The sequence below is a fragment of the Panthera uncia genome, assembly GCF_023721935.1.
Source record: "Panthera uncia isolate 11264 chromosome C1 unlocalized genomic scaffold, Puncia_PCG_1.0 HiC_scaffold_3, whole genome shotgun sequence".
Lineage (NCBI taxonomy): Eukaryota > Metazoa > Chordata > Mammalia > Carnivora > Felidae > Panthera > Panthera uncia.
Window position 1 is genome coordinate 11918565 of NW_026057584.1, and position 11918 is coordinate 11930482.

At 42.6% G+C, this 11918-nt stretch overlaps 1 protein-coding gene across 5 annotated transcripts in view; it reads right to left on the reverse strand.

Annotated features, from left to right (window-relative positions):
• Positions 1-10746, reverse strand: part of RHBDD1 (rhomboid domain containing 1) — a 173256-nt gene extending 162510 nt beyond the window's left edge. For 2 of the 5 annotated variants that reach the window (XR_007454258.1, XM_049614793.1), the window contains exon 1: positions 10585-10746. The gene's annotated coding sequence lies outside the window, so the exon portion shown is untranslated. The remainder of the gene's footprint in view (positions 1-10584) is intronic. The other 3 variants (XM_049614791.1, XM_049614790.1, XM_049614792.1) reach the window with 2 other exon arrangements.
• Positions 10747-11918: the final 1172 nt, after the last annotated feature.

Genomic DNA, 11918 nt, shown 5'->3' on the forward strand with positions numbered 1-11918 from the left:
TTGCCTTTGAAGAATGACTTCTGCATAAATGCACCTTCATATTAGAAGACTTGACATCGGTCTCACCCAAGGGACTGTCACATAGGAATCATCTTCACATTATTGTAAAACATCATTCAAACTTACTGTTCCTTGTGCAAAATCCCATCAGAGCTAGAAGAGGCTTAATTTCTCCTAATAAATGGATATGCTTTTTCCTGCTGAGAACCACTTGGCCATTTAGTTGTTTCCTCCGCCTTTACTCGTGCCTTGTGTCATTTCTGAACCCAGCCCGTTTTAAAAACAGGAAAATAATGTACAGTAGGTGCCAATATAGAAATGTTACGTCAGTCCAAATCAGAGAATACCTCCCTTGCACCTGGGTTTGCAAAACAGAAAGTGGATAAAAGGAAAGATATTTTTAAGACAGGAAACAGCATGCATGTGCTGTTAGCGTAAATGCTCGAACTAGGTTAGAGAAGTAGAAGTTAATTAGCCTGGTCAGCTCTGCTATAGTGCTTGCTTTGTAACAAGCAAATGTGTTCAAATGCAATTAATATTCAGGGAACAACAGAACATAATGCAAATTTCGCATTTGATTACACGCAATTTCATCCACAAGAAGCATTAGGTGAAAGCAGAAAACTGCACCCAGCTGAAGAAAGCTACACAGAAATTCACCAAATGCACCCAATTACATACCTCAAACATCTACCACCTACCTAAGATCAGAGAGTATATTACGAGTTACACCATCACATCTGCAGTTACAACTTACCTTCCACTTCTGATAATCCTTCTACTACCACCTGACAATAATTCACTAGCTCCAAACCTCTGACAACGACTTTCACAAGCAAAGTTCAGGATTTTTTGAAGGCAAAGTACCATATTTATTGTAGTAGTTATGTATTTCTTAACCATTTAACACGTGTGACCGTGCTACCATTTTATTAGGTTCCTTTTTTTTTTTTTTTTTAACGTACAACTGACAAAGTTTTGTGTTTTCCTCCAGCCACCATTTGCACCATAAGCCCTGTGGTTTTTTATTACATGATTTTGCACAGCATGAGGATTTGAGGAATGCTTGTGTCCCATTCTGGCATAGCTGACTATACCACCAGCATAAAGTGTGTGGGAGGGAGGTCAGCTAACCTAAGAAGTGCTGCTTGTCAGCCATTATTATTCACTTCCGCTCCATGTTTTATTCTTACAATCCCATCCTTAAACCAACTCACCAAAGTTAGAGGCTCCCATCACTCAAAGATTTAAAATGTACACCCTGACCTTCCTTGGACAAAGTAGAGTAAGAGGGGACAAATTCTCTCTCAACCTGTCAAATATGCCCTTACTTTTCCTCTTAATGTCTTCTCTACAAAAAGTTGTTCTGCCGTCCCTCACATGGAATTTAAAATCAAGATTCCTTTAATCTTGGCATTTGTTTACTTGATCATATGTTCTTAATGTGCCAATGATTATCTCTGATTATAATTACTCAAGGACCACATTTGTGTTTGGCAAGATGCTTTTAGTAAGAGAGATCAGGATAATATCTAGTTCGAGTGTAGCAATTTCTGCAAAGAAGGGAAGAGTAAAAATAAGAACCCAGGATCAGATGCTCTGACAATACATGCAGCTCAGTGAAAAAAACTGCATTTACATGCATCGTGCATGTTGCGTTTCTAGACAGCACACAAGGTCAAACCACTAACTGTCAGTTACAATAAGCTTCCAAACTTCTGGTCAATTACCTGGTTAATAACAAAAGACAAGGCTATGACATCATTATAGTTATAATTAATTTACACAGATCGGCTTCCAGTTAATCAAATACATCTTTAAAAGCATTTAATTATTTTTCACCTAGAAAGCAACACTCAGCTTTGTTAAATAAAAAGCAATCTTGCTGAATTCAACATGAAAGGTTGTCAGGCTACTCTCAGACATAAAGGACAAAAGGCTTCGCAGGGCATACAGCTGCAACGTGGGAGCTGCTGCCGCATTCACAGCAAACAGAAGCACAAGGTGATGGCTGATATAACACATCTGAACAGTTTCTGAACATAACGAAGTTGTCAGGAAACAGGGTAAACAGGCTTTGGGAAAAGAAACATCCCAATGCTTTTTGTCAAAAAGATACACGGGGCCAGCAATATAGACGTATGTAGTATAGGACAGTACTTAAGGGAGTGGTCTTTGGTGAGAGCTCTACAATATGCCTTAGAAAATGTATTTGATCACCAGTTTCTCACCTGTAAAAGGACATAATGCAGGCTCACTGGGTTTCATGAGGATTGAATGAGATTACGTATATCAAATCATAAATTGGGAAGTGATAGTGTTTTTAATCCATATAAACAAATAAAGACCTAAGATTAAAAATTTTAAATACCTTTCAAGTATTTTTATAACTGAGTAACCAATTAGCATTTTTCTCGGCTTTCTATGATCCACTGTTTAAACTACATCACATGATTCAAGTCCACATACATTTTAAAAACAGTATGATGGGGTATGTGGTAAGCACATCAAAGTAGGAACTATTTTTTAATTAAAATAAATTTTATAACAAAGTCTCAAACCAGTTCCCGTCAACATGATCTGATAATTTGAGAATTTAATGAGTCTTTCCAAAAAAAATTTCGATATGTCAGATGGCAAAATTTTTATTTTCTTTGCTCCTTTTTAGAGTGTCATAGTCTTAACAGAAAGGATTATATTATCTTTATACATGAAAAAAATGAAACCACTGGATTTTGTATATAATCTTGACTTTTGCTCCACGGTGAGGGGAAATTAGTGCCAACTCCAATTGTGATCCTTCACCACTTATGATTTCCAGTATCAATCATAAGTTGGTCCCTTCTCTCACAGACTACACGTCTTAGTGTAATGAGGGCTCATTAAAGTTCTCCGACTGACAGCCCTTCAGACGTAGGTCTTTAACCTGGAGACACATGCAGAGCTGCAATACTCCCCATCACTCCCTTCTAGAGGATTCAAGTAAATTCCATGCTCACCTTTGCTCTGTGCCAGATTTCTTTGTTTATCTGCCTAAAGTCCATGAAAAAGTGCTCGCCATCCCCCCATTTAATCTCTGTGTAAGAACTGGTAATGAATTATTCATGTGACCGAAATCCTCCCAGCACAGGAACTAGTCAAGGGGCAGAGGAGCACGCCTGACTTCAGAGATGCTGTTTATGTGCCCACAAAGCACATGGGACGGCCACTAAGCAGCAGGTGGTGGGGTCCGCTTGGAGCTTTGGCTTGCCGGACAGCATCAATACTTCATTCTTTCAGGAACAGGAAGTTGCCTCCCAGCCTTACCGGATGTGGTCCTGGTGGGGAGGGGGGGGGGGAGGAGGGGAGTCAACTTTTCCTTTCCCACACTGATTCAAGGGTGATGGTGACCAGAGTTGGAATAATAACTCTCTCCCTGGAATCTAAAACCTGTGCAGAGATACAAAGACCAACAACACCTGGAACTGATATTCGGAGCCTTAACCTAAAGATATCATTCAAATCCACTGAGTCTACCTAAACCTTGAGAGCTCACCTGGCTACTATCCTTTACCAAGGCTTGGTTGTTTGGTTTTCTCTTGATTCTCAGAGCTATCCATTGACTTCCAACCAAATCTCTTGTTTTCGAATAAGCTATCTGGATACCATAGTTAACTCACTTTCTGTTGTTTGCAAAGAACACTCCCCAAAACGCTACATTTGCCAAGTGGCAAGCAAACCCTAGTCTCATTCAAGCATCACCAGCTCTCATCTCTTGGTACCTCACTCGAGTCCGTGGGAAAACCAAAACATGATGCATATAGAAGCAATATCTCAAAGGTCTGTTCTAGCCACGCTATTCCTAGAGAGAGAAGAGCACAGCTGGCTAAGGACGTGAGAACAAGAGCAACTTCTGCATAAATAAGGCAAAGTCCTCTCAAAGTCATCTACTAAGTGTCTAAACTTGGACACTGGTTGGGGCAGCTGGGTGGTTCAGTCGGTGAGCGTCCGACTTTAGCTCAGGTCATGACCTCACGGTTCATGAGTTTGAGCCCCACATCGGGCTCTGTGCTGACAGCTCAGAGCCTGGAGCCTGCTTTGGATTCTGTGTCTCCCTCTCTCTCTGCTCCTCCCCCACTCACCCTCTGTCTCTCTTTCAAAAATAAATAAACTTAAACTGGGACCCTGGATGAAGAATGTAATCACAAAAAGAAAAATGGACGATCTAAAATTTGTCTTCTATTTATACAAGGTTGATGATTTTAAAGAATACATCTAATTATTGATTTTCAAACTATACTCCCTGCCTTTCTTCTTCACTGAAAATAAGACTAGTTTGTCCATTTAATAAAATGTTACCACTTGATGAAAACTTCTGACTAGGACTTTGGGACAACGAATCATTTAGATTCATCAACAAAATGAAAAAAAAAAAAAACAAAGGAAAGAGGAAGGGGAAAAGGAAGGAAGGAGGAAAGAAGAAAAGACGAAGGAAGGGAGGCAGGAAGGAAGGAAAAATGGAAGGAAGGAAGGAACTGAATAAGAGGCTTCTTCAACCTGAGAGCCTTTAGAAAGGATCATGGGAGTATCCTGCATGCTTTTCTGTGGCTTTACCTGTGTTTCATCATTATGTAATTCATTAACACACATCAGTCATCACATTTCTCTAATTGTGAGCCCAAAGAAGAAAACCAATGAACGTGGAACTATAGCAGTAAAAGCATTGAGCATATAATTTTATATCTCACTGTCTGTATCATTTAATAAATATCTGAGAATTAGTGTCCTTTCAGGCAACCAGTCTAGAGAGCAGACATACAAACAGTGACACTACAGTGCGATAAAGAATGAAAATATGAATGCATATAAATGTGCACAGAATGTTTAGAAAAGAGCAAAAATAAGTTTTAAGGATTTGTATGGGGTGTGCGGGAAGGAAAGAAAGAAAATACTGGGCAGGCACTATCCCGTGGGCAATGGGGAGGGAGATGAAATGATCCATGAAACTCATCATCAAAAGCAGGAGAGTCATCCCTCACACACACACACACACACACAGGATTTAAGTCATCACTTGGCAGATATAATAGCTACAAGCTAAAAATCTGGAAAGCCAAAAAGTCCCTCTTTGATACAAAATTAACATACCTTGAAAGAAACAAGGAAATCTTGAATACTTTGGTATGAAGGAAGAGACTACATGGGCAGTAGGCACAGTATTTATTCCTACATTTTCTCAAAGTTGGAATCAAACTGATTCATTACAACCATGACTGTGAATTGCTGGTATCTGTAACATAAAAAAATGTAGCAAAGTTTCTTTCAGTGTTGCCCAAGAGACTCCATCAAGGAAAAAAAAAATCCAAAATTAGGAGGAGCTGCCATCACACATTGACTGGCACAAGCACGTACACACACCCCTATATACTATTTATATAAAGTTGAAGTCATTGTAATATGTATATAAATTTCATTCATAACTATCCTGATACTGTGACTTTGGATTAAAAATGCATAAGCAAGTTTACACCATGCAGAAACAGCTGTTGGTATAATGAGAACATTCCTGGAGCTGAAGCCAGATTTGGGGTCAAATATGGATGCCATTGTTTACTAGTGTGTGGCCTTGGGCAAATCATATAATCAATCCTGCTGAGCGTCTGCTTCTTTATCCGTAGATGAGAAAAATTCCACTTACTTACTGGAGTCATTGTGAAGAATAAATGAGATAGCATATTATGTGAAAGCACGTAGCACACTCCCAAAGTTTGTTTTCCAATCTCCCTTCCTCTCCATAAAGTAATGAGCCTTTCCCCCCATGGGACTAGACTTTATTGCTTTATAATTATGATGTGCATGTAACAATGTCCAAGAAACTAGATGGTAAAATAACACCAACACACAAACCTGAATGCACACCATTGTTCGTTGACTATCATCTAGATCCCAAAGGGCTCTTATACGGCTCTTGTACACTATCTATTGCTTCCCAGAAATTTGACACATTTTCTTTTCTGAATACAGCCAAAATTATCCCACAGGCTTTGAAATATTGCCATCATGATGTTGCACAGAGCAGCTGGCTGATTGAAAGTGACTGCCCCTCCCCCACACTCCAGCTGTCACCAGGAAACCCTCCTCAATGTGTGAAAAAAGACAATGTGATATTACTACCGCTCCTATTAATAACAATCTGACAAATACTCAGCATTTGAGATTATTTTTCTTATGAAAGCTCACTATTAACTAAAAATTAACTCCTTAAGAAAAACCCTTTACCATATAAATTGCAAACCAGCTGCTTTCATACAACAAAAAACAGAGGGACTGTAAACACAAGTAATGTATTTCCACTGACTTCTTGTTTCTTTTTCCTCAAGTCATCTGTAATGCTAAACAACAGCCAGTTAAAATATTAAATAGCTTTAACAGTGATACAGCTGTCATGGCTTAGAGGGCTCAAAAAAATAAAATAAAAACTGAGAGGACTTCTCAAAACGTGTGCATAGACTCCTATGTTGTAAAGTACGGGCCAGACTGGAGGCTGGATGCTTCCTCTTTTTTTAACAGCCACTTGCTCGGGTGCATGAGAAGTCATACACACATCTGACATGGCTGAAAACCCTGGGAGCTGTCTTCAGAGCAAGTTTGTGAATCTCACTCACAATAATTCTTAGTGCAATGACTTCTTAGAGAGAACTCATCTCTTGAGGATTTCTATCCCACAGATGAAGAGTTTCACACCCAATGTCCTGGATTCCAGGGTTCCAGCGACATGCCTCAGAATGTCACCGCAAAAGATTCAAGATGAGCACCAGCAGGCAGAACTGTGCCCTTCAACCTCTCTTAAAGCCTCTCAGCTCCTGAGCTCTTCAGGTAAGATTCAGCTAAAGAGGGTTGCCTCCTAAAAACAAAACAAAAACTAAAACAAAAAAAAAAAAAAAAATCTAAAGACCACTGCTTACATGATTAGAAATGCAGCATAAAAGGGAATCTATCTCTTTAAAGCATCATTTATTTTAAATGGTTTATAAAAAGAATGTTTACACATACATGCATGTATCTAACTTTACATAAATGTACCACCATTAGATTACTTATCCCCACCTCCATATCATAATACGTTGCCAAGTAAGCAAAATTATGACCTGTTCTGGCTCCTTTCAAGTATTTTCCACGCTCACATAGTCGTATGTAATATACAGACAAAAATACATGGTATTATTACTTTTTTAAAAATGATACATAATGTATAATGCGTTTTCGGTGCTGTCCCATCTCCTGGAACATCCTGTCCCTTCTCTAGCTGACTGTCCTGGTTAACTAACTGAAGATACTTAAATATTAATCAATGGACCTCAAGCTCAATGGACCTTGAAGTTCCAATAAACACCCAAAACAATTTATGGAAGTTGCTCTGTTGTGGCGATCAAACTGAAGATAGTGTTTTTTCTACCAGGTTTTAGAGTTTTCACCTTTTTCACATGTTTGCCTTCTCCCACTCATAATAATGTGAAAGCTTTGACTCTTCACTTCAGGATTTTACCATTTGAAAAGAAAAGCAGTACAGTTAGGTAATAACAAAAATGTATTTATTTATTAAAATGGCATGAGGAAATAAACGAGGTAAGTTTGGGGGTGATAACTACCTTTTTCTCCCCTGTCCCAACATGCAGCATTTATTGAACCTCTATGCCTTCACGTTTTGCACTTTATTTCATTTAATGCAATGTCCTGAGGTAGGTACGTACCATGACTTCTACTTTATAAAAAAGGAAATTAAGAGGATGTTAATTTGTCTAAAGAACTCAGGTAAATAGCAGAGGCAAAGTTCAAAGCAGGTTCGACGTGACCAAAACCACTACTATAAGTCTGCCGCTCTAATACAGAGAAGTAGAAAATGTGGGGGCCATTGAAAACTGAATGTTTCATGATGGGACAGTGTTAATTTAGCGGTGGTATTAACAAAATTATTTGTAGAAGCTGATATCCAAAGTGACTCATGTTTATCTGAAAACTCTGACACACAGTACCTAGGAGCCATGGTGTGGTTCGGGAGCAGTGTGCTCTAATCAAAGTGACATGTTGTGTATGCCATGGTGAGTCAGTGACACTCCTCAACACTGGAATGAGTTTAGGTTTTACGGCAACTGCCTCAAATCCTAAATATCGCCACCCGCCCCCCCCCCAACACTGGCCCCCTGAAAAGGGAAGAATTGTAGATTACTGCAACTGACAATCTGTGGGGGAAAAAACCCAGCAGGCCAAAGGCACACTTAACCTTGGTCCCACAGTGCTTCCAGAATAGAGGTACAGGGGGTGGTTAGTACGAGGTCTCTGCTGGTGGAGCTACGTGCCACATGGGAAAGAAAGATAAGCACAGAAACATCTTCTGCTTGCAAGTCATTAACACCTCTCCTCTCCACAGCTAAGGCTTACTCTGGTTATCCACCCTACTTCTTTACCAAGTTCTGGGTCAAAAGAAGGTATAATTAAGCTGAAAACACCAAAAACCATTCCTTAACACAGTTATGTCATTAAGAATACTCAGTCCCAGGGCACCTGCTTGGTTCAGGGGGTACAGCATGTGACTCTTGATCTCAGAGTAGTGAGTTCAAGCCCCGCACTGGGCAGGACATCTACTTTAAAAAAAACAAAAAACAAAAAACTACTACAGCCCCAGTACTGTGGGTATTAGCACTTACTGCTATAACCTTCAACTAAATATCCTGCATCCAACAATCTTAATTATATAGACTATTACTAGGACCCAGAAATAAACAAAATGCCCTGTAAGCTGTGGTCACAATAGTCAGGCACTGCAATTCACAATTAACCCCATGAAAATACTTCCAGCACAATCTATGTGTGTATTTAACTTATACAATTTTTTTTGCAATTTTTAATGTTTATTTGAGAGAGAGAACGAGAGACAGAGTGCAAGCGGGGAAGGGGCAGAGAAAGAAGGACACACAGAATCTGAAGCAGGCTCTGAGCTGGAGCTGGCAAGCTGTCAGTGCAGAACCAGAAGAGGGGTTCAAACTCACAAACCATGAGATCATGACCTGTGCCGAAGTCAGATGCTTAACCAACTGAGTTACCCAGGCGCCTCAAACTTCATGCAGTTCGAAGGAGCTATTAAACAGCATCTCATCTTTGAGTGTTTTCTATGTATGTTAGTGTTAAACAGTTTCCCTGAATTTTCTTTTTATTTTTTAATGTTTATTTAGTTTTGAGAAAGAGAGAGAACGAGTGGGGGGGGGGGGAGAGAGAGAGAGAGAAACACAGGATCTGAAGCAGGCTCCAGGCTCTGAGCTGTCAATACAATGCCCTCCTGGGCTCACACCCACAAACCATGAGATCATGACCTGAGCGAAGTCAGAGGCTTACCCAAGTGAACCACCCAGGGGTCTCAAACACTTTCCCTGCATTTTCACACTGAATACTTACAGCCCTGTGAAGAAGCCTCTAAGTAACTTGTCCAAGATCTTACACCTAGGAAAGGCTTCACCTGGATTCCAAGTACGTTCTGTGACTTCACAAGAGCAACTCTATCATGACAGCAATACTTAACAATGTAAGCACCCAGGTACATTGGGATCCACTGGAAAGCACGTTAGAATAGATTTCTGATTGAAGTCTGAGATAAGATCCCAAAATTTGCATTTCCAACAAGTTCCCATGTGATGCTGCAGCTAGTAGTCCGGGGACAATTAGGAACTCAATGTACCGTTATTCTTTGTAAAATTACTTGCTTCCCCAAGCTGCCGTGTCAGCAGCAAATTATAAGTCTTTACAGTTTATTGGAAATGGGGAAAAAAAAAAAAAAAGAAAGAAATGTGGGACTTCAGACTTTTAAGAAGTAATTGCAGAGAAAAGAGGCAAAGTACAGCTGTCACTGAGTGTCCTGCAAAGAGACCTACACAACGCGATGATCAAGTCATGACTATACAATAATTCCTAATAAGCAATCCTGAGTCTTCAAAAGTTATTGCTTAGTTTGGAAAAAAGAAAGCATGTGATCCATTTTTGGACAGGTTTTTAAAGTGTGACGAGAAAAAGGGTTACATTCGCAGGCGGATTTCCTATCGCCTATTAAGAGAAACACCACTTTTTAGGTTAGGGTTGTGTCGGCCACACACTTGCTGGGAGAAACGAAGTTACTCTCCCGGCACCTAAAACTGCAAGTTGTTGCTGATGATGCAACGTCACTTTAAACTTCCTGCTTTCGAAAGGACGCTTTTAAAACCCCCACAGAGCCCAGCCCATCCATCCTCCGAGCACATCCTTGCCAGGGCAGTCGTCACCAGGATCAGACAGGGTGTAGACGACGGGACCCCCCCCACCCCCCAACCCGGTTGACTCGGTAGACTCGCGGCGGGAAGCACCCTTCCGCCTCTTGGACTTGCCCAGGGTGCCCAGAATGCGGAAGCGCGCCTCCAACCCGAACCCCACCCCCCCCCTCCCCGGGCCGGCCCGGGGAAAGCGCCGACTGGAGGCGCCCGGCACCCGCTCCCAACCCGGCGCCACGACCCTGGGAAAAGGCGAAGCGACACCAGGCAGAACCGGCCACGCGAGGGGTGCCAAACAGACGCGGAAACTCACGCTCTCTACGGCCCGCCTGCGTCCCCACGTCTTGGCGCGCGTGTACGTCATCACGCACGGGCGCCGGACACCGAACACTCCGGGTGCCCGGGACCCACAGGGCGGGGAGAAGGGAGCGTGGGCGACCTCGCGCCGCGGCTCGCACAGCAGAGCGGGCGGGGCGGGGCTGGGGTGGGGAGGGTCGTAAAGCGGGCCGGCCAGCCTCCCTCTGCGCATGCTCAGTTGCGCGCGTCCGCGCTCTTCGCCGCCCCGGGATGGACGTGCGCGCCGCGTGCGGTGGCAGTGGCTTGGGGCAGGTTTCGAGGGCCTCGCTGGAGAGGGTACGCTGCTGAGCGTAGTGGGGGTGGGGTGGGGGGCTTGTGTCCCGGCCCCATCCTCCCAGCACCGAGTAAAACGTGGATGATCTTCCTTGGGACTGTAACTGTTGGTCGCCCACCGCGCGTAAAGCAGAGGAGCGGCCTGCTTTCGAGGGACCGGAGGTGGGGGACCCCCGGCGAGGGGGCCAGGTGGCGGCTGAGAAACTGGTCTTCCGGTCCCATCCGTACGGCGAGGTCCTGCTGCTGCGTGGAGGAGTCGGACCCTGCCCGTGAAGTGCTGGTGGGAGAGACAGAAACTCCCACCTTCGTGAGTTAGCGGCACACCGCACCAGAGCGTCCGTGTCTGGTGGACCCCGTGGTTACTAAGTAGGCCACCAAAACAAGGCCCTGGGGGTGCTGCCCACTCCCCAAGCTTAGCCCGGAGCTCTCATTTCTTAGTCTGTTTGCCCATTGAGGGGCTTCTGGTGTTAGGGATTTTGATGGAGGTCTCCTATGAAGCCGTTTTAGGAATTCTCCTTCTATCCTAGAACAAGTGTTAGGTTCAGTTGTAGGAGTTAAGTTCAATGTAGTAATGTTGTATTTCTTTTCTGCAATACCAAGAGGCTGGCCTACTCTTTGGTATGGAACTTTCTAGTAACTAGGGGGAAGACCTGCCTTCCAAAGGCAGGTGGTGGTATGCTGGTCTGTACTTACTGGAAGTTGTGGCAGCTGTGTGTAGCGAGTCTTGTCTTTTGTTACTGTTTGTTGCAAGGACTCTTCGTGGAAATGTTCATTTTGGAGTTTGAAATTTAAATGAAAACTTGGCTCATGTTCAGGGGAATATAACAGACTTTCAAGTGACAGGGAAGATTCTTAGGAAATTCCAAATATGTATTCTTTGAGCCTTACAAGTCATGCCTTTCTTCTAAAAACAATACGCTGATCAGAAAGTCTGACTGATGGAAACTGCATTCCTAGAACGTCAACTGAAGGGGGGTGGGAAGTAGATGAATCGCCTATAGGAGAATTTTATATACT